The sequence below is a fragment of the Anopheles coluzzii genome, chromosome X (assembly GCF_943734685.1).
Source record: "Anopheles coluzzii chromosome X, AcolN3, whole genome shotgun sequence".
Lineage (NCBI taxonomy): Eukaryota > Metazoa > Arthropoda > Insecta > Diptera > Culicidae > Anopheles > Anopheles coluzzii.
The window spans coordinates 1,783,229-1,802,005 of NC_064669.1; the positions used below are offsets into that span (position 1 = coordinate 1,783,229).

At 47.7% G+C, this 18,777-nt stretch overlaps 1 long non-coding RNA gene across 2 annotated transcripts; it reads left to right on the plus strand.

Annotated features, from left to right (window-relative positions):
- Positions 1-2,316: 2,316 nt before the first annotated feature.
- Positions 2,317-17,102, plus strand: LOC120960944 (uncharacterized). 2 transcript variants are annotated; one of them, XR_005752666.2, is made up of 2 exons: positions 2,317-2,733; positions 6,730-17,102. It is a non-coding gene; the product is annotated as an uncharacterized LOC120960944 (long non-coding RNA). The 2 variants fall into 2 exon arrangements; XR_005752665.2 differs by lacking the exon at positions 2,317-2,733 and adding an exon at positions 2,740-4,147.
- The last annotated feature ends 1,675 nt before the right edge of the window (positions 17,103-18,777 follow it).

An 18,777-nucleotide genomic window follows, 5' to 3' on the forward strand; every position in this document is an offset into this window, starting at 1 on the left:
TTTATTAGCGTTTGTATTACTTTATGAAGCTGATAACGTTGTACCGTAGAGTTGTTTGGGTGTGAAGGTTGTTTTACTTACCTAACTTCATAGCGTAACTGATAGAACGAATCGCTTTTATTCGTGCAGTTATGCATTAACGAGGTTTCATAAATATAGTCATGTTCGTAAATCAACTTATTCATGGCATTTTTATCTGACATTTGAAAATATTCTTTGAATGTTTGTTTGTGGAAATTTAAAGCGTTATTGGAGAGTAATTTCTGTATGCAATGTTGATCTCCTGCTCCATCGTTATTTAGTCGTTAATCACAGAAAATCATTTGTTATTAATAGCATTCGAGTCTAAACATTTGACAAAAAAAACTCACTCAGCGTTTGCTCTAAAATTTCAAACATTTATAATACTAAGGTTTAGTTTTCTTCCTAGATGTTGGTTGACTCCAACCCTAAACGTCTCATCACTGCCCAGGACTCTAATCATGGACATTAATCTGAACAGCTAAAAAATGATGCTACCAACAATGCCGGTTTCTCAGTCCAAGGTCAGGGCAATCACTCGTATTTGGTCATAAACTAACCAGAACAGGACAGTAAAAGAGTAGATGAAAAGTGATTTCCATTAGAACCGGGATCACATCAAAATGGGATGGGTAGGACTCTAAAACACACACAAACACACACAAATACCCATACCAGTACTCCGAACAGTGCAAAGGATCAAGGGATAAGAGAAAACTACCCTTGCAATCAATAGAAACCAGCAGTAGGTAATAAAAATGCATCCCAACCAGGATAGTGCGCATCAACGACGAACTTTGAGCGCTCTTGATGTGCGCTTTGGATTTTACGAGCTCTTTCCAGCAGGAGTGTGCAAACTTTTCAAGAAGATGGCCAAGGAACTCGTGAGTCGATGGGACAACGCTGTAACAAAAGCTTTTTATATTCTTTTCTTTTACTCGTAAATGTCATGTTTTACTTCTTAATGTCTATGGATGGAGCATGTGCAACGAAAACTCGCTAAAAAAAAAAGAACTTAAATCCATAAGTGTATGAACATCTAAATCCTAGCCAGATGCAATTTCTGATCTTTCTTCAAACAATTGTTCAAAAATTGTGCCAATAACTGGAAAACGACCATATTATTAGTGAAGGTCGTTTATTATTAGTTTACAGACGTTATGATTGTTCTGTACGTACATGAATGACCTAAGGCTACTCAGAAAGATACAGTTTCTGCTATGGTGATACCTAGTACAAGAGAGCATGTTATCTATTGTGTGAATTTGGACGTTGAGTTGGAGCGATTCCTGAACTGGATCAGGTACACATTAGCAATGTGCCGTAGTATTCAGTAGTTCCTATTTTTCAACTTCAGCTTGCAGAGAGCATTTGATAGGGACCTTTTCCAATTTTGTGGATGAGAATAAGCAGGAATACGTCAATGGAAAATCATGAAAAGGTAACAGCGTCAAGATCTGAGTTGCCGTAAGAATTGGAAGTATCCTCTTCAAGCATTGGGAAGTATCTTCTTCAAGCATTGGAAGGGGTAATAGATAATCAACAACTCGCCTTGCACGCTGTGATTTTAACTCTTAATCAGCTATAGAAAAAAAGACAAATGTTGCACGACTTCAAAGCATTGATGCGTACGTGGAGCAGAATTTGTTGGAAGTCACCATCAGTTAAGGTTTTGCCCTGGCTAGTCTGCCAACTGAGCTTGGCAGTTGCCGCCGCGCGTACGAGCCCAGTACGTGATCGCTGACAACTCCATTTCTTGGAACCAAAATAGGAAGACACCGCCATTCCGCATTGCAAAGCCTGCCAATTGTGTGGTCTCAAAACAGTCTCAAGCGTAAACACAACTTTTCAGCAACGCACGTGAACCTGGACTGGACAGAACCCATTCCACTTGATCTTTACCGTCCAAGACCGTTGGCAAACTTGACCCCACCAAAGTGGTGTTGTAGTGCCACCTTCTAGATGATGTGCCATGGCGGAAAATGGATAAAATAAACATCTTTGTCCTAAACAAAGCGAACAGCCGCCAGAATGATGGTACGTGCGCAGACGACGGAATGCATGGAAGTTGAACGAAAAATATTTTTCAAAAAAAAATAATATCAACACACAAAATAAGTAAAACATGTTATCGAAGTCTTCCTCTACCCCCCCCCCCCCCCCCCCCCCCCAGAAGTTGAATAAAACATATTTTTCAAAAAATAATAATATCAACATACAAAATAAGTAAAACATGTTATCGAAGTCTTCCTCTACCTCTCTCACTCCCCCCCCCGAATAGAAGCTGGAATAGAAAACCCCTGCCAAGCCCCAGGGTTGCTTCGGTTGCACGGGAAACCGATCGCGACCGATGCATTTTCGGCTTGCCACGTTTGGCCTCCCGCCGTGTGGCACACGCACACACATGCACATCGGGGCAGTATGCACTATTGTTAGTGCGTGCACATACACACAGACGCTGCGCCCGCGCACTGAATAACGGTGGGGCCGGGATGGGGGGAGCTAGACTCTGCTAGAAGACGGCCCATCGAACGGAGTTCAGCGTCAGAAAGGTGCCAGCCGTCGACCGAGACTGGTGCTGCTTTGCCATCGCTCCAACACGCCATTACTTGTTGTATCTGTATGAGTGTGTGTGTGTGTTTGTGAGTGAGTGTGAGTGAGTTGAGGTGTTGAGGTGAAAGTGTCTAACTACGAAGATGCACGGAAAAGCAGGTACGTGTATGGGTATACATTTATATACAAATATTAGTTCCTTTGCCAAACAAAAGGTCTCTAGAAAGACCCATTTCATTGAAAAGGTACACACACACACACACACGTACACGTTTTAATTATGCCAAATTGTTGCCCAAAATTCGATCGTCGATGACTTCCTGCTTCAATCAAACCACCCAGTTAACCCCCGTGGCGTTTCGTTTCCCAGACCCCCAACTCTGGCCACTGTGTGACGTTGTAAATCACAGTGGACAAAGACGCAATACATAATGTCCATCGCTCAAAAAAAAAGGATGTGCGACGTGCGCAGCAATTAAATATCGACTTCAGCAATCTCGCACGGAGACGAATAATAAGGTACTCGGTCCTGTGAGACGTACGAGGAAATCAATTTAATATATTTAGAAAAAAAAACACAAAAAGCACACACATAGAGCTGCTACCTTGTCGAGACATGTTTCGAAACGTTTGCTCAGTGTGTGTGTGTGTGTGCGTTTGTTGGTGGTAGAGTTGCTCTGGTATTTCGCTTTGTGGTGTGCGTCTGTACGGCCGTTGAAGGCCAGCTGATGATAAACCAACACCAATCCCAGCTCCGTTTCCACATGGCCTTGCTGCGCTTCGTTTGTGTTGCAATCAACCCGTTTTTTTTTTAAATGTGTCACACCGAAAATGTGTTGAGCGAAAAAATGAACCTAGCACGGGGGAATGAGCAAGTTGAGCTCTTTTAAAAATGTATGATTAAATGTACAATTTAAGCAGTTTTTATTGATTGCACTGCAAATGTAATGCCCGTTTGCTCCTCACACAGTATCCGTGTAAAAACGTGCGAAGCGAAGCGTTTGCTCTGTATGGGAAAATAGCCATCCATCCATCCATTCTCACACGCTCGCTGTAGTGGTGTAAGCGCTGTGAGCAAAATCAAAGGTCTCTTTTTTTTTTGTACCATTACCTCCAACCTCGAGCAACCGTTTTTTTTTCTGTTGCATTACCATCTACTATTCCCGTTTCCCCAATCACCACCATACATTTACATTCATTTGACCGTTGCAGTGCATCCGCATGCACCCTACCAACGCATACACACGCGCTCGCTCGCTCGTACGCACACACATACCCGTAGCGTGTATCGTCGTCGCTGGCGCAAGGGGTTAGTTCGTCGAAAGCGACGACCGTTACGTTCAGAAAGGTGCGAGCCGTCGGCCGAGACTGGTGCTGTTTTTTTTTGTGCCTTGTGCTTCCTCTGTCTGCTGAGCGCCGTGGCGTACGTGACGTGTCGTTGTATTTGAAAGCGAGACAGCAAGCTAGTCGAGCAATAGTGCTTGTGTGTGCGTTTGTGTGAATGCAGAATGAACGAGATTTTGTTTCCTTTTTCATTGTGAAAGTAGCAGCTTCACGATGCACGGAAAACCAGGTGCGTTGGCGTTTCTATATGAGTGTGCGTTTGTGTGTGTGTATGTAGTAGGCATTGTGATATAATGGAAATGTATTTAGCTTAAAATCATTGCATTTTATAAAGGAAAGGGATAGCAAAGGCAAAAAAAAAACCTAGTTACAAAGGCAACAGACGCGCGGTTGAGGTTAGAAAACTAAAACAAAGACGCAATAGGAAATGGCGTCGCAAAACTGTAGGCTTGTAGGCTGTCGTGCAGCGTATTAGAAAGAGGCTATAGGTAGGGGTGAGGGAATAAGGTCAGCCCAAAGCCTCGTCGTGGCCTGATTGTGGCCTGACTTGACTGCCTGACGCTCAAAATGCAGGAAACAATTGACTTCTGTCGCCATGATGGAAAGGGCAAAACGGCCCAGAAAACGAGTCGGGCGACTGGGCACGGGATTGCTTTACAGATGTTGGTAGGAAAGAGATATCGAAAAAGAGTGAGAACAAGTGAGAAAGAGAGAGAGGCTATGCGATGATGAATCCGTTGTCTTGATCAAACCGCCGTTGTTGTTTTAATCGTCTATCTCGCTACCAACCGCATGTTGCTTATCGTTAAGGTTTGGGGATAACTAAAAATAGCCTTTTCAGAAAAATAGACACAGACCAACGCTGTTTGGCTTCCGCGACTCCAACCGCCTGGTAGATCGTAACGTCTAGAAGGATTGAGGTTTTTCTCCAACGGTTTTCGTGTTGCGCTGTCACGTTCGCTGCTCCCCCTTACCAGCACCGCTTACGGTACAATCCGTTTTTCCATTCGTCGGGGTCGAACATTCAGCAGATGCAGACGTGTATGACGCGTCGCTGGAGAGAAGAAAAAAAACAATGAAAAGACAAATGACCATGAAGCTGCGACGCAACACGTCACAAAATGGTTGCTACGCCGTTTGCGAGAACAGTCGACGGGCGTCTAATGGCGACGACCGATACCTGTTGGTTCGTACGGCGCCATTGTGACCGCGTCGTGTGTGCAGCGCTATTCTTCTACCGTATTGCGTCATTGCACAGCTTGCTTTTGGGTACGGGTACCCTCACTGCTATTCGCCTACTAAGGCAAAGACACGATACGACGTGTACTGGTGATGATCAAATCCACACCCCCCCCCCCCCCTCCCTCTCACCTCCTGATGTGCTCATTATGGTGGAGAAATGAAGGAAACGAAGAGGGGGAAAAGGGAGTGAGCTGAAATATTAGCTGGTCGCTCACCACCGCCTTCAAGCGATGAGCTGTTCCAATTTCAAATTTCAATGTCTGAGATGACATCTGCGGGAGTGATCGTGCGATGACAAGGTCCCAATTATAATCTGGAGTAGAGATATACATGGCATACGAAAACCAGGAATGCAGGCTACTTCAAGCAATATAGCTAGGGAACTTATTACCCATTCAGGCAATGTAATGCCCCTAAGCCTCGAAGCAATGGGAGTGTTTTGCAATTGTTCAAACAAAATTATCTGTTTTGTGTGGTAAACACACCACGAAAGACCTCCCACCACTAACTGCATAGGTATTGGAACGGCCAATAACCTCGTCTCCCTTTCCCCGAAGCGATTGGAAACCTTACCGTTCCCTCCCACCAGGGTGCCGACTTACTGATCGACAGTTTCTGCCATCTTGCCGAGTGGCTTGCCTTGCCACTGCTTCCGTGGTACTGGTGGTGACGGTCCTCTACCCCTAGAGTAGGAGCGATCGTGGCGCATAAAGTGAAAGTGGGCGGTTTTATTTTTAGAGCTCATGCGTTCCAGACTGCGGAATAGCAAACTGCTTTGAAACGAGGCAAAAGGAAAATGAAGGGGAAAATAAACTCTGCAAGGGAGCAACCAATTTTCCATCGATTTCCAGAGTCACGACTGGCGTGTCACGTCTGCTCTGCGCTTAGACGTATGTCGCATTGCTTTGCTCCGGTTGCTACTTCATTTCTTCGCCATACCACAAGCAGTTTTGCTGATGCTTCAGCAAAGCAAAGCCGTAAGGTTTTCCTTTTTTTAGTTGGTTAGGTTTCTCTGCAGCAACAAAAACATTTTTGAAAACTTAGCTCATACTATAAGTATTTGAAATCATATCGGATAGAGACGGGTAGCTGTTATGGCTTGAACGGAATTATACATGATTTATACATATTTGCGTGTAATTTCTAGTGTTGAGTGTGTGTAGCTCGTATGAGTCACCGGATCTCCATCTTATAATCAAATTTATTTGTTTGCGCCGTAACAAAAAAATGTTTGTTACTCACCCATGATTCGATGACTCATAGGTAGTGTTCATCGGAAGTGAGAGCAATGTTATATTTCGATCAATTAGCTTTATTCTTTCTTTTCATACAGGTTTTATGAGGAAGGTTTATAATCGCTCCTCTTTGTCAATAACTAGCAACCAAAAGAGACCCTACCATACATTATATACCTTCTTTTTGTCCTCGATTGTAAGCTTTGACCTTCTCTACTGACTGTTATCTTTTGTTCGATATCATTGTTAGATTATCTAGATTCGATTTTCCCATTCCAACCCTGTCTTCTGTATGTTGTATGTAATTTCGTTGCATTTTCTCTTCTACTTTCAGCACCGGTCGAGACAGCTACGCATCTTTCTCCTATCCTAACTCTGCTTTTCCTTGCCAGAATTTTTTATGGGACCTGACTTGCATTACTATAGAGTGTGGCCAATTGATGTACATCCTTCACTAAAGGGCGAAAGAAGCCTACGGTACTGGAGATCACTTTTCTATTTGACGGTTCTGGCGGCGGCGTTTTGCATTCCTGCTTCGAGCAAAAGCAAAGGAGGCGAACGAAAAAAAAAAACAGAGAGTGAGAGAGACATACGAGGAAAGCGAATGGCACTGATGGAAAATCTTTCAAGGAAGGCCACATCTTCTACCCAAGCTTCCAGGCGGGTATAAAATGGGTGTACTTTTGTTTTTTTTTTCTCTCTCTATCATATGGAAAGTATTTTCGTGGCAAAATCGGGCAAATTTTAGCTTTCTTTGACAGCCGTACCTCCTCTCGACTGCCCCCATCCGTCTTTCGACCATTATGAGAACCGCCGGCACTACCACTGTATACACTTAAGGGCCAGCAGCTGCGCTTTCACGGCAACGGGCAACCCCTTTTGTGCACCCAGATCTGACGAATATTTAGCCCACGCGCTGCCCACGTGTGACATTCGTGGCTTTGGGACCAATTTCCACCTTTCTACACTAAGTATCAAATGTAAATGGGTTTGAGTGTTGGGCCAATCCTCGGTGAGAAGTGAGTTACTTGTTTTGTGACAGGAAAAAAAAGATGTCGTATTACACCTCACCTCGGTGGGGAGGAAAAACAGTGGGGAACAGGCCCGTCATACCGTGTCCCAATGATGGAGAAGCTTCCGGCTAGCCGGCGTGCCAGAGCAGTCTTCCGAAGAAGAAAGGTATCTTTTGTAATCGTACTTAATTTCAACGACATTTTTTTGTTTTTCCTCTTAGCAAAACCTGCCATGTGGTGCAGCAATAGAGCGCATACAAAAATACGTAACACTTTTTCCTTCACTTACGTTTCTCACATCTCACCGAGTGATGCCTCATGGCGTTTTAGTAAACGGCCAGAAGAGTAGATTTGCGAAACCATTTCGAGTCGTGCTGACTCGCTTAATGCACACCGAGCTGTTTAGCTTCGCCCCCTTTTTTTAGGATGCAGCGTCGTATTGAGATGGGATACAATCGTAGAATTATAAGGACGCACAATCACATGTGTAAGAGACATGTAAGAGAGAGCGAGAGAGAGAGAGAGCTCGGCGAAACCTCAAGGGACGTCCGTTCGGCTAAAAAGCGGTGGCGACCCGCTGTGAAGACGACTTGATCCCGACCAAAGACAGCGAGCAGGTGCAACTGGTAGTGTGGTGTAGATTTGCTTATCACCTCCCTATTCTCAGGTTGCGCTCCTCCATTGCCTGGACTACCACTGCCTTCACACTTCAGAATACGCGCAGTTGCGAAGGATGGGGAACGAATTGGGCTCACACTGTACTGGAATTGCTACGTCTGTAGGAAAAGGGATTGCTCCAGCTCATTCCAATCGGTTCATTATGACATCCAATACCCGGGCCCCTCATCATAAAATTGTATCTCCTCATCATAGAATTGTGCAACGCGCCGAAGACATCTCCTGGCTCGCGCTTAGGCGTACCTGCGCACGGGAATGATATGGAAGCTGTTTCCAGTTTTGCAAGTTACTAGCGACCGTTTTCAAAGATGCCTATCGTCTTCGTACCATTGCGTCCAGACGATTGGTCAGTTTCATCCAGCTGCACTACTACCCCAACTGGGCCACTGGTTGGCAATAAGTGGCTGTGGATTAAAGTATCTGATGGCGGAGAATGGAGTTGGTCTACAACCGCGCGAGTGTGTCTACTGCATTCTTCTAAGGCGTGTGGTCGCTGCGTGATGGCGGGTTTTGGAGACGTCAGCGATGGTGCAACCTGCCCATCGCTTCGTTGCAGCTTGCTGTCTGGCCAATTTTTCTCTTCACTCATTTTTTTTTGTCTCCTCGGAAGACGGGCATCAGACATGCAATAGAAGCTACGACGTGTATAGAAGAACGTCTTCACGCTGTTCCAGTTGGAAGAAGCTGGTGGAGACCTAACTCGACGAGCGCCCAGCTTTTGTGTCTACTTCATCCCTCCTGGCAACGTTTAGAATGTTGCTATGTTTCACCGAAGGAGATGTCTCGTCGATGTGCCATGGCATGTGTGCCATAGGAGTTTGCGCGGTCCATCCAGAGACCTGTGGATGCGCACTTGGGCGCTAGTTCCCCTCACGTTGGCTCTGACTGTAGCTTGGACCAGCGTTTCGCAAAAAGTTTCTCTCGAAAGCCCAGGCAAGCGTGAAGAGGAAGCAGACAGTCGCGAGAAGATGGGCCCATCATCGGTTAGGGTTTTCGGTTCCGGAGCGGCGGGATGGCGGGTTCCTGTGGTGGTGGTTGCGGCGGCGGCTTCCGGGTTCCGGAGGAGACGGTTTTGCTCGGCAAGCGCGAAGAGCCCCTGGACACGGACAGTGTGCCAGCAGGTGGCCAGCGAGAAGAGAGCAAAATCCAACGACGGCTTTTATTCTAGAAGATGGCAGACTACGGCAGAATCTCTTGAAAGGTGACGTCATTTTTGCGTGACTGCCCTTTTGATGCAAGTGCGCGGTCCAATGTCACCGAATGGTCGCCAATGATTTGAATGGGATATTTCTGAGCACTATCCTATGGCTATGGCGTAGAGCGTACGGAGCGCAAAGAAATTGAACATTAGATCCAGCGTCGGATGGAAGAGATTTAACCAGTGACATATCAAGATTTAAGGAACTAATTGGATAAAGCTTTAATGTAAAGATGGATCATCTACAAAGAAGTGCTTTCTGACACATGCGAATGTTTCCTGTTTCGCTTGTGTCAACACGACACCAGCGTTTGGTTGATGTGTACCCCAGCACACTAGACGAACACAATTGCAGAGATACAAGCTAGCTTCAGCTACGATACACATTCTAGCAACCACATTTCCAAGCGTTGCAAAATGTTGCACCATCTTCAAACGCTTCCCTGATGATGTTGATGATCCTAGTTTGTTGCGATGTTACGACACCGAAGATGTACTGCGATGCACACATTGCCCCTGATATTCGACTGGAATGTATTCTCTACCCCTGATATGACATCACACATATAGACGACCAAGTTGGTTACCTGCACAATCGTGTCTGCAGTACATGCGAGTGCTCCAAACCTGTAGGAAGAATTCTGCGAATGCGGCCTACAGATTGGGGCAGCTCTGATGCCACACGACGTTACGTTTTCTAAACTCTCCGAGGCTTTCATTTCTGCTCATCGAAGTTCCAAACCTTATCAGCATATGCTTCTCACAAGTTTCGTGCAAACATACACCTTGAAGATCGGAAGCTCTGGAAGAGCAAATCAGTTACTAGCTGCTGGAAACACGCAAGAGTACTGGAGAGAGGCTAATAATACACTCAGGTGTACAGAATGGGTTCCACATTCCTCTGAGATTCACGTACGTGAGGGAGATCTTCTACAACAACTTCAGAACACGGTTCCACGCGCGCTTAGGTGTTTCTGCATCTGCGTAAGTGGATACTTGATCATACATTTATAGGACAGGCGATATCGTTCACCAAGAAGTTCGAAACATTGTGCTGCCAAATATCATCCAGCAATCAAGAATCAATTGGATACAAGATTGACGTCGGCTTCTCAACCTGACTAGTGACCGTCCGCTGCTATGCAGATGGTGTAGTTTTGTTTTGTTGCAAGGCGCTTCAAGTTCAATCAACCCGTGTGCTCAAAAGTAGTTGTCCTAGCTCGATCGTTTCGTGCTAGACAACAGGACCGTGTGTGTGCGTATGCGTGTGGGCTTTTTTCCTCCTTGGAAGATCTCGCAAGTGATCGGATGTTCCCGCCCAAGGGCTCACAGAATGGAGATCGGATCATAACGAGTTCAAAGCTGCTGGTACGCTTGCCACACTTTGGTCGTCCTCGTTGGAAGGAGAAGTCACATCAGCATCTTTGATGTCCATGTGGTACCCTTCAACCCACCACGGCCGCACACAGATGATGCTTTGTTCCCGAGTTTGTACGGTCGATTGCGCAGAGCCTTGCGATGCACTTCGGTCTTGTTTCCATGTGCATCTGGATGCTGTTGATATGGAGGCGGCAGAAAGGCAGTATTTGTTCTCGAAAGCCCAGGCAAGCGTGAAGAGGATGCAGAAAGTCGCGAGAAGATGGGCTCATCGGTTAGGGTTTTCGGTTCCAGAGCGACGGGATGGCGGGTTCCTGTGGTGGTGACGGCGGCGGCGGCGGCGGCGGCGGAGGCGGAGGCGGAGGCTCCAGGGTTCCAGCGGCGACGGTTTTGCTCGGCAAGCGCGAAGAACCCCTGGACACGGACCGTGTGCCAGCTGGTGGCAAAGCGAGAAGAGAGCAAAATCCAACGATGGCTTTGATTCCAGACGGCGCGGAGTACGTTTCGAACCGTTTTGACGAGAGTGTTCGAACGCGAATGGTGACGTCATTTTTGTGCGAATGCGTTTTAAGACATAAGCGCGCCACTAGTGTCACCGGAATGGGTTGGAAATGATTTGAATGCGGCATTTCTGGGCATTATCTTTGAAATGGTTGACAGTATCATTGCTACGATCTAGAAAGTATAGCGAAAGCGAGGAAGTTGAACATTACTCCAATTCATTCTTGAAAGGCGTACCACGGCTTATCACAACTTTGAACTGATTGTTACGACCCATATCGAATATCTTGCGAACCTTGTACTGTTGTTTACGTTGCAATAATTTCAACCGAAGCACTTTAGAGATGGATAGAGATGTTTCGATTGTCGGCTTTTGTATTATCTTATCGATACATGACTATTCTTTCCTGACATAATCAAAATCAAACATGCGAGAGGAAGATGCGTATTATTATTTTATGTATATCTACTCACACAAAACCAAACCATAAGATAGAGTTGCCATCATGTAGATGTTCCCAAAGTCTCCGAAGGCTATAAACAAAAACACGATCCTATACTGTAATCTAGACATGGACACGTGCAAGATTGATAGTGCAATGCCTAAGCATACGCATCTCGTTGCTGCAAATTCTTTGAAGAATCGTGCACTATAACAGAAAACATTGATTGCAAAGTGATTACGATGATGAAGCAATTAGTAACCTTTTCCGCGATTAGGTGCCGCCTCAGGGTGACCTAGAAAAACCAGTCTACCTCTAGAAATGCTTTCAAACTTGAAGAGGAATTTATTCCCATGGCAAAACAAAAACAAAAAAAGACTACATTGAAGGTTGCCGAGACGACTAGAAAAATGCTTTGTTGTACTGTGTTAGCAGGCATTGAGTAAAGCAGGACGGTTGGAGGTATAGATCGAATGTTGAACTATCTATACGAACTCTACCAAAACCGCGAGGCAAGATATGTGAACACAAAAATAAGCAATTCTGAAGCTCTCGTACCAAACTGAAGCAAAAACGTGAAGTGAACACAGTGGAATCAAAACACAATCAAACAAACAAGGACAGGACCTGTGGGAATGCGGGCGGGCAAACGAAAAAAAAAGCGGATTGAGTTTTTATTTTATTTTAAGAAAACGTACTTACCAAAGATTCAGTGAAAATAAGGATAAAAGAACGCCATTACGATTCAACTGGTGACAGATGCATTATCTCTGACGTGTGCGAGAATCAAACATTCTGGGAGCTTAAGCTCAAAACGATCGTTTTTTATGTACGAAAACACCCCCTACGGACACATTGTTTATCGACGGCAAAGAATAAATTGCAATCGCTTTGCAGGATCTCCGCACCCCCCCTCTCCCGGGGTCGTGGAGATTTTGGGCAATGCTGAGCCTAGTTGAGTTGTTGTAAAAAAGAAGGACAGAATCAAGAAAAGAGGAAAAGATTATTTAAAAAAGCAGCCGTTTTTGTGTGTTAAACATTTTCTGCTTTAACTTGTTTGTGCAAACTGTTTGATGGTGCCCCGTATCCTCCCGTTCATATCCGTCACGGAAAACACCCCCGTGCCCCAACACACCCGGGCCATGGGGGTGGTGCAAACCAGAACCAATTACTCTACCGGGCGGTGGGAGGATCTCAACCGAAGGGGCAGAACTGAAACAAACCAATTACTAAAGAAAAAAAAAAAAGGACTCGAATAAAACTACAAATTCCATTTTCAAACGAAACCGATTCTTTTTTGTTGAAGAAATTTTTTGCCCAACACAATTGGACAGTAGTGTGTCGTGTATTTGCCGTGTATTGCGTTTGGTAAAATCTTTTCGTTTGCTTTCGTTTTTTGTTTTGTTTTTCATTTATTCGCAAAAAATTGTTCGTTTTTTTTAAACTGATTTTTAACCCTATACCAAAAACAAGTGCACGCGGCGCTCTAGCATTGACATTTCGATGTGTACTATTCACCAACCCACCAACACGCTGGTTGTATTGGCGGCGCCTTTTCCATCATTTTTCTCTCTGGCTCGCGGGCACCGCCCAAGGTATGGCCTTTCGATCGCTCGAGACGGCTTGATGCGTGTGTGTGTGTTGCATGTGCTCGCTAAGGAGAGAGGTGATAGGCAACGATCGTGTAGTCGCCCCACTAACTCTTAAAGAAAGAAGAAAAGAGGAAAAGTTTGCTGTCCAAAACTGGCTAAATCACGGTTCCGAAACGCAATGTGTGAGTGCGTGTGCGAACAGACCCGGTCCCAAGCGGAACAGGAAGAGAGAGAGAGAGAGAAAGAGAGAGAGAGGAAACAGGCAAACACTAGTTTTGCACGAAATGCTCGAAAAGTAAACCGCCCGCAGTTTTGACGCAAGGGTGTGTCCTGTGTGACTGCTGCACGAACGAAGCGCAGGTAACGTGTCCCATTAGTGGGCGCACAAAACCCTCGAAAAAGACCGCACCGAATGGTAAACTTACACTCTGTTACCAATTTTGTTTCGATTTTAGTATCTGGCGCTTAATTATAATGCGTAGTGCGTGCGCACGTTTGCCCCACGTTTGGTCAATTAGTGTTGATTATTGTGAAGATCACACGTTTGCGGACAGGAACAGCGAACAGCACAGATGCTATACACCGTCAGGGAGTTCGTTACATGCGTGTGAAAAGTAGTCCGAGCGAAGCGCGATTTCGAATCCGCCAACAACTTAAAGACGTACGAAGAAATGAAGGAGAAAACGACGGTGTAGAAGGAACAGAAACTAGACCAAGCGTGCGCACGAATGCGTAAGCAGGAAGGAGTTGCGCGGAGTGAGACTGTAAGTGGAAGATACAGGATGTAAGATGAAGGATGAAGATTACTCCACTAGATGTGTCGATGATCGATACAATCGAGAAGGAATCGAGCTGTTTATATGCAGCTATTGCGCGTTATAGTTCCGAGTGCTCCGTAGTCTGTTCTCTAGACGCGTCGGCTTCTACAAGGCCGGATGGGATAGATTCCCTCTCGAACTGTGGCCGGAAAAGGACCTTTTTTTTATCTTCTTTATCCACCTGCGTGGAACTTTTACCAAGTGTAGGAGGGCCTTATCTCTAGAATGGCCCGGATGTACTTTTGTGGTTCCAAATAATGAATAATGGTTTCCAAAAAAACAAAACCCCCCACAAAGGTCACATGCTCCACCGCGCATGATATAAGGGTCACGTGAACCACCAAATGCGTCTCTTTCTCTCTTCATAGTCACTCCCACACCAATTGTCAAATATCCTGTGCTGTCGTCTCCCCCCTCCCTCCCCCCTCTAACGAAGCGGGCCCTAGGAAAGTGTGTGCATGTGTATAATAAGTGTTGTACTCCTTGAAACGCTCAATCGCGTTCGCGCGGGCATACATTCACTTTCTTTTCGATTTTCCTGCCCCGTATCGTCAGAACCTTCGCGATCCGTGTGGCAATGAGTGTGTGTGTGCTGCCGTGTGTGTCGAGGCGTTGGAGAGACCATCACCACCATCCTTGCGCGGGTATGCCGTCACACGGCGGCCGCCAGTAACTTCAAACACATCTTTTCTGTACTTTGCTCTTCCTTTTTTTTTTCTTTTTTCCCTCTCTTTCTCTCTCTCTCTCTCTCTCTCTTTCTCTTTTTCTCTCTATCCAAACGTTGCAGCTTGTGTCTGGCCCGGATGGTTCCGGCAGCAACAGCAACATCAGCAGCACAACTGCCAGCTTCCCACGCCGCCACCCCAACAACCGAGTGTGCGCCAAGTTTGTGGAGCTTTGTGTGTGTGTGTGTGTGTGTGTGAGTGTGCAAGTATGCGCGTGATCCTTCATGCGAATATCAATATCTACATGTATGTAAGAAATTAGCAAAAACATCAGCAACAACTACTCTTGCAAATCATCATGCCGTCATGGTTCAGTGACACACCCGCTCGGGGAGGGGCTGGAGAAGCTGGGGGCTTTCGGTTGGGAGTGGCCCCTCGGGGCGGAAGACGTCGCCGGGTAGTTCCGTCCTATCCTTGTGTGGTGGTGGTGGTGGTGGTGTGTGACCGAGTGGTTGTGAGCGTTCCAAACGCTCCCGTCGCCTCGCCCGTGGTAGTGTCCAGACGTGTCCCGTGTCGTGTGTACGTGCCTTCTGCACCCCCCCGCCATGCGTCCCATAGCGCCGACTCGCACGCGTTACGCCGCGCCCTCGAATCTCCGGCAACGAGAAGCGTCCTCCGCTGGCCCTGCCGTCCCTTTTCCGCGGTGGGTGCTGGTGTGCGGGCGCGTACATTTAGCTTACATAGACTAAGTTTCTTACTCTTCCTTTTCGCGGCTAGATCCGTGTCTGTCGCCTGCGGGCGAGAGACGGGGCGCTTCCACGAGTGGCTGTGCGGTGCTGGCGCGGCCGGCCCATGTCCGCGACGATCCCTCCGGCGGCGCTGTCCTGCGCCTGGGGTGTGCTCTGGCCTGCCGGCCTGGCCTGTAAGTGCGCCTGTCGCTATGTGCGTGTGAGTGTGTCCATGTGTGCGTGCCCCCCTTAGTGTTGTGAGTGTGCGTGTGTGCGCGTGTTCCACGATCGCCACATTTCGACCGACGCCAGCCGGTCCGCAGTGCCGGAGCATAGTGTGTCCCCCCCCCCCCCCTGGCGGGAAGCACCGCCGCGAGACCGCCCGGCCGTGGGTCTCCGGGCAGGCCGGGTAATCTCGCACAGTCGCGGCGCCCCTTTCCGCAATGGATCTAACAACCTTCCAGTGTGCAGTTAAATAGCGTATAATGTTACGAGACCCCCACAGCCACAGAGAACAGTACGAAACGAAACCACAATTTGCACGCGCTCGCCGAACGCCCGCTCCAAAAAACGGCGATCAACCGAGATCACGAGTCGACGTTAGCTGCGCGTTCACGAGAGCGGACACTTTGGAGCGGGCCAGGGGGGGCGCCCTAACACCTACGATAGATATATATAAATTAAAAAAAAAACAAACGCCCCAACCCAGCGCGCGTTCTCTCAGCGACTCAGAAGCGAGCGATCAAACGGTTAAACGGTTTCTTTTTTTCTTTTCGCTCACTTTTCTACGATCCGGTCCGTGCCGCTGCTGCATTCGGGCGCGGCCGCTGCGAGCTGGCTCGCGCGGCAGCAAACGGTAGTGTGTTTGCGCGTGCGTGTACGTGTGTGTCGGTGTGTTTAGGTGCGCGTACGCAACACGCGGACCGTTACGATCCTGGTCACGGCACCAGTTAAAAACTAAAAGAAAACAGGTGTGACTTAACAAACGGGTGCACTACCACGGTCAAGCATGGGGCACGGTTGAGCGCCGACGGGTATTTGGTCGGTGGTCGATGATTACGCTGACCTTGTTACTTTAAACGTTACGATGATGGTCCTTTGCCAAGAAGGTTTATCATTTCTCCTGGACTGTTTCTCCCTTTTCCACGAGGATTTTTCTCCTTTTCTCATAATTTCTTTTTTTTTTGCCATATTACAACACGTTACGTTACGTTACAATGCGTTACGTAGCGTTACGTTACCATGCGTTACTATGCGTTACATTGCGTTATGTTGATAAAAATCGTTTCCCCCTTTTCTCTTTCCCCTCCTTCCCCCTCCCCTCCCTCTCGTCTCAACAGTGGCTAGATGCGCACGTGCGTTCTTCTGATCGACAGAATTTCAACGGCTCGGCAAGATGGCGGTACCATTTCGCCCGGTGGGCTGCGTCTGCGATCTACCATCGCGCTAATGACGTGTACGTGCGCTACGCGAGTGTGTGTATGTGTGTGTGTGGGAAGCAAAGGATCTCCCTCTGAAACAGCGAGGAGACGGATCGAGCCCAGGTTCGGGACGGTACTGTTCGCCCGGGGAGCGGCAAGCGTTACCCATGCTTGCTCTCGCTGGTTTGTTTTTTTTTGCAACGGTCCGCGCCCCCACCTAGTCCCGACCCGTTCCAGGATCCGTAGTGCAAATGAAAATGCAAAAAAAAACAAAACAATTAAAAAAACATAACTCTACTCTATGCTCCACAATGTGTGCCGTGACGGTATCTTTCGCTACTTTACGCAACAAGAACGAACCACGCATACCGGACTCTCTTTACTCACCTCCTATCTTTAAGCTCTAATCCTACTGTCGGCGCAACTATAGCGTATATACATTAAGCTGCCTGCTGCAAACCGCCATATTCTTCGCCAGCGTCGTAACCTTCCTACCGCTAGAACGTAAGACCGTGCCAGCCAGCCAACAAAACAACGACAAAAAACAACAACAACAACAAACAACTTTCGGTTTCATTTTTCCTAGTGCATATTCTTATTTCCGTTTTTTTTTTTAAATTTGGCAATGCGATCGGTACGGCCGGCAGCCCAGCCCGGTGTGTCTGGTTTTGCCCGGGTGGAGCCTTTTGCGGGTGGGCACACGTACGTGACCCACCTCTCCACTTCTCGCCAGCCTTCTGCGCGCGAGCATCGGCCGTTGTTCCCGCGCGAATTCTGTCGATCCCTCGGAAGGGGGCACCTTGTCCGCTTGCGGGCTGCACTCTAAGCAAGGTTAGACGTGTGGAGGACTCCCAAATCCCGTTCAAAACTATCCCAAACTCCCTCCCCCGACACTCCCATTCATTCCAATTCCCGGGACGCTTCCGGGCGCCTAGCTCGAACGTAAACTCGCCGCCAAAAGCATCCAACCGCCCAGTTGTTGAACGCTCCGGAGCACTTTCCAACCGCGAACCAGCACCGGTCGCCGCCTGTCGTCCCGTCCCGGTGCCCTAACCGCACTCCTACCATTTGGGGTCAAACCACCTTCTTTTTTTTTGTTCGATTTTACCAATTTTTTTCGATCGTTTTTTTTTTCTATTTTCCAAAACATTGAAAACCTTTCACTTCTGCACGGAATGCGCTCTCTCGCTGTGCGCGTGCGTGTACTCTCCTCCGAGTGCGAGTTCCTGTTTTCCTCCTCTGTCGGTGTGTGCCTCCTGCAGCAGCAGCTTCCGGTTCCGTTTTGCCGTGCCGCGCGCGCGTGGGCAGGGTGACGACGGTCGACACGGGGGCATGGTGTACATTGCACGGCCAACGGCCACAGGTACACCGAGCGTTACGTTAACAAAAAAAAACGAACAACAAACAATCCGCAACATAATTTTGCACGAGACTGCGACCCGCTTTCTGCTGCTCCTTCCCCTCCTCCCTGCCCACGGCCTTCAATCACGTCGCGTACTATCCGCCACGACCGGGTTCGGGAGGCGGTACGGGTGCACCGCGGGACGGCGTACGGTCACGCCGGCCGGTTGTTGGGCAGCACCGGTCAACGCTCGGTGGCTTCGGGAAGCTTTTTGGACATTGAGAAATTCGTTCGAGCATGGTTGCCCTCACCCACACCACACGTTTTTCTATTCTCGACCCGATTGTTTTGGAAGCTTTCTGTTTACCCTTTTCCCGGTTTTTGGCTTGTGGAGCACCAACGGACCTCTCCTCCCGCTCTTGGTCTCTGCCCTCCCTTACATTTCTCTCACCTCCGATCGCTCCCCATTCCTGTGTGGCTCCGTGAGGCACTACGCGGGTCCGATCGTTATTCGCAAAGCGAACAGTAAACGAAACGCGTGCTGACGATGATACACAAAACCGCATTCGAAACACGCGCTCGTGGTTCCACCTCGAACCCCCGGGT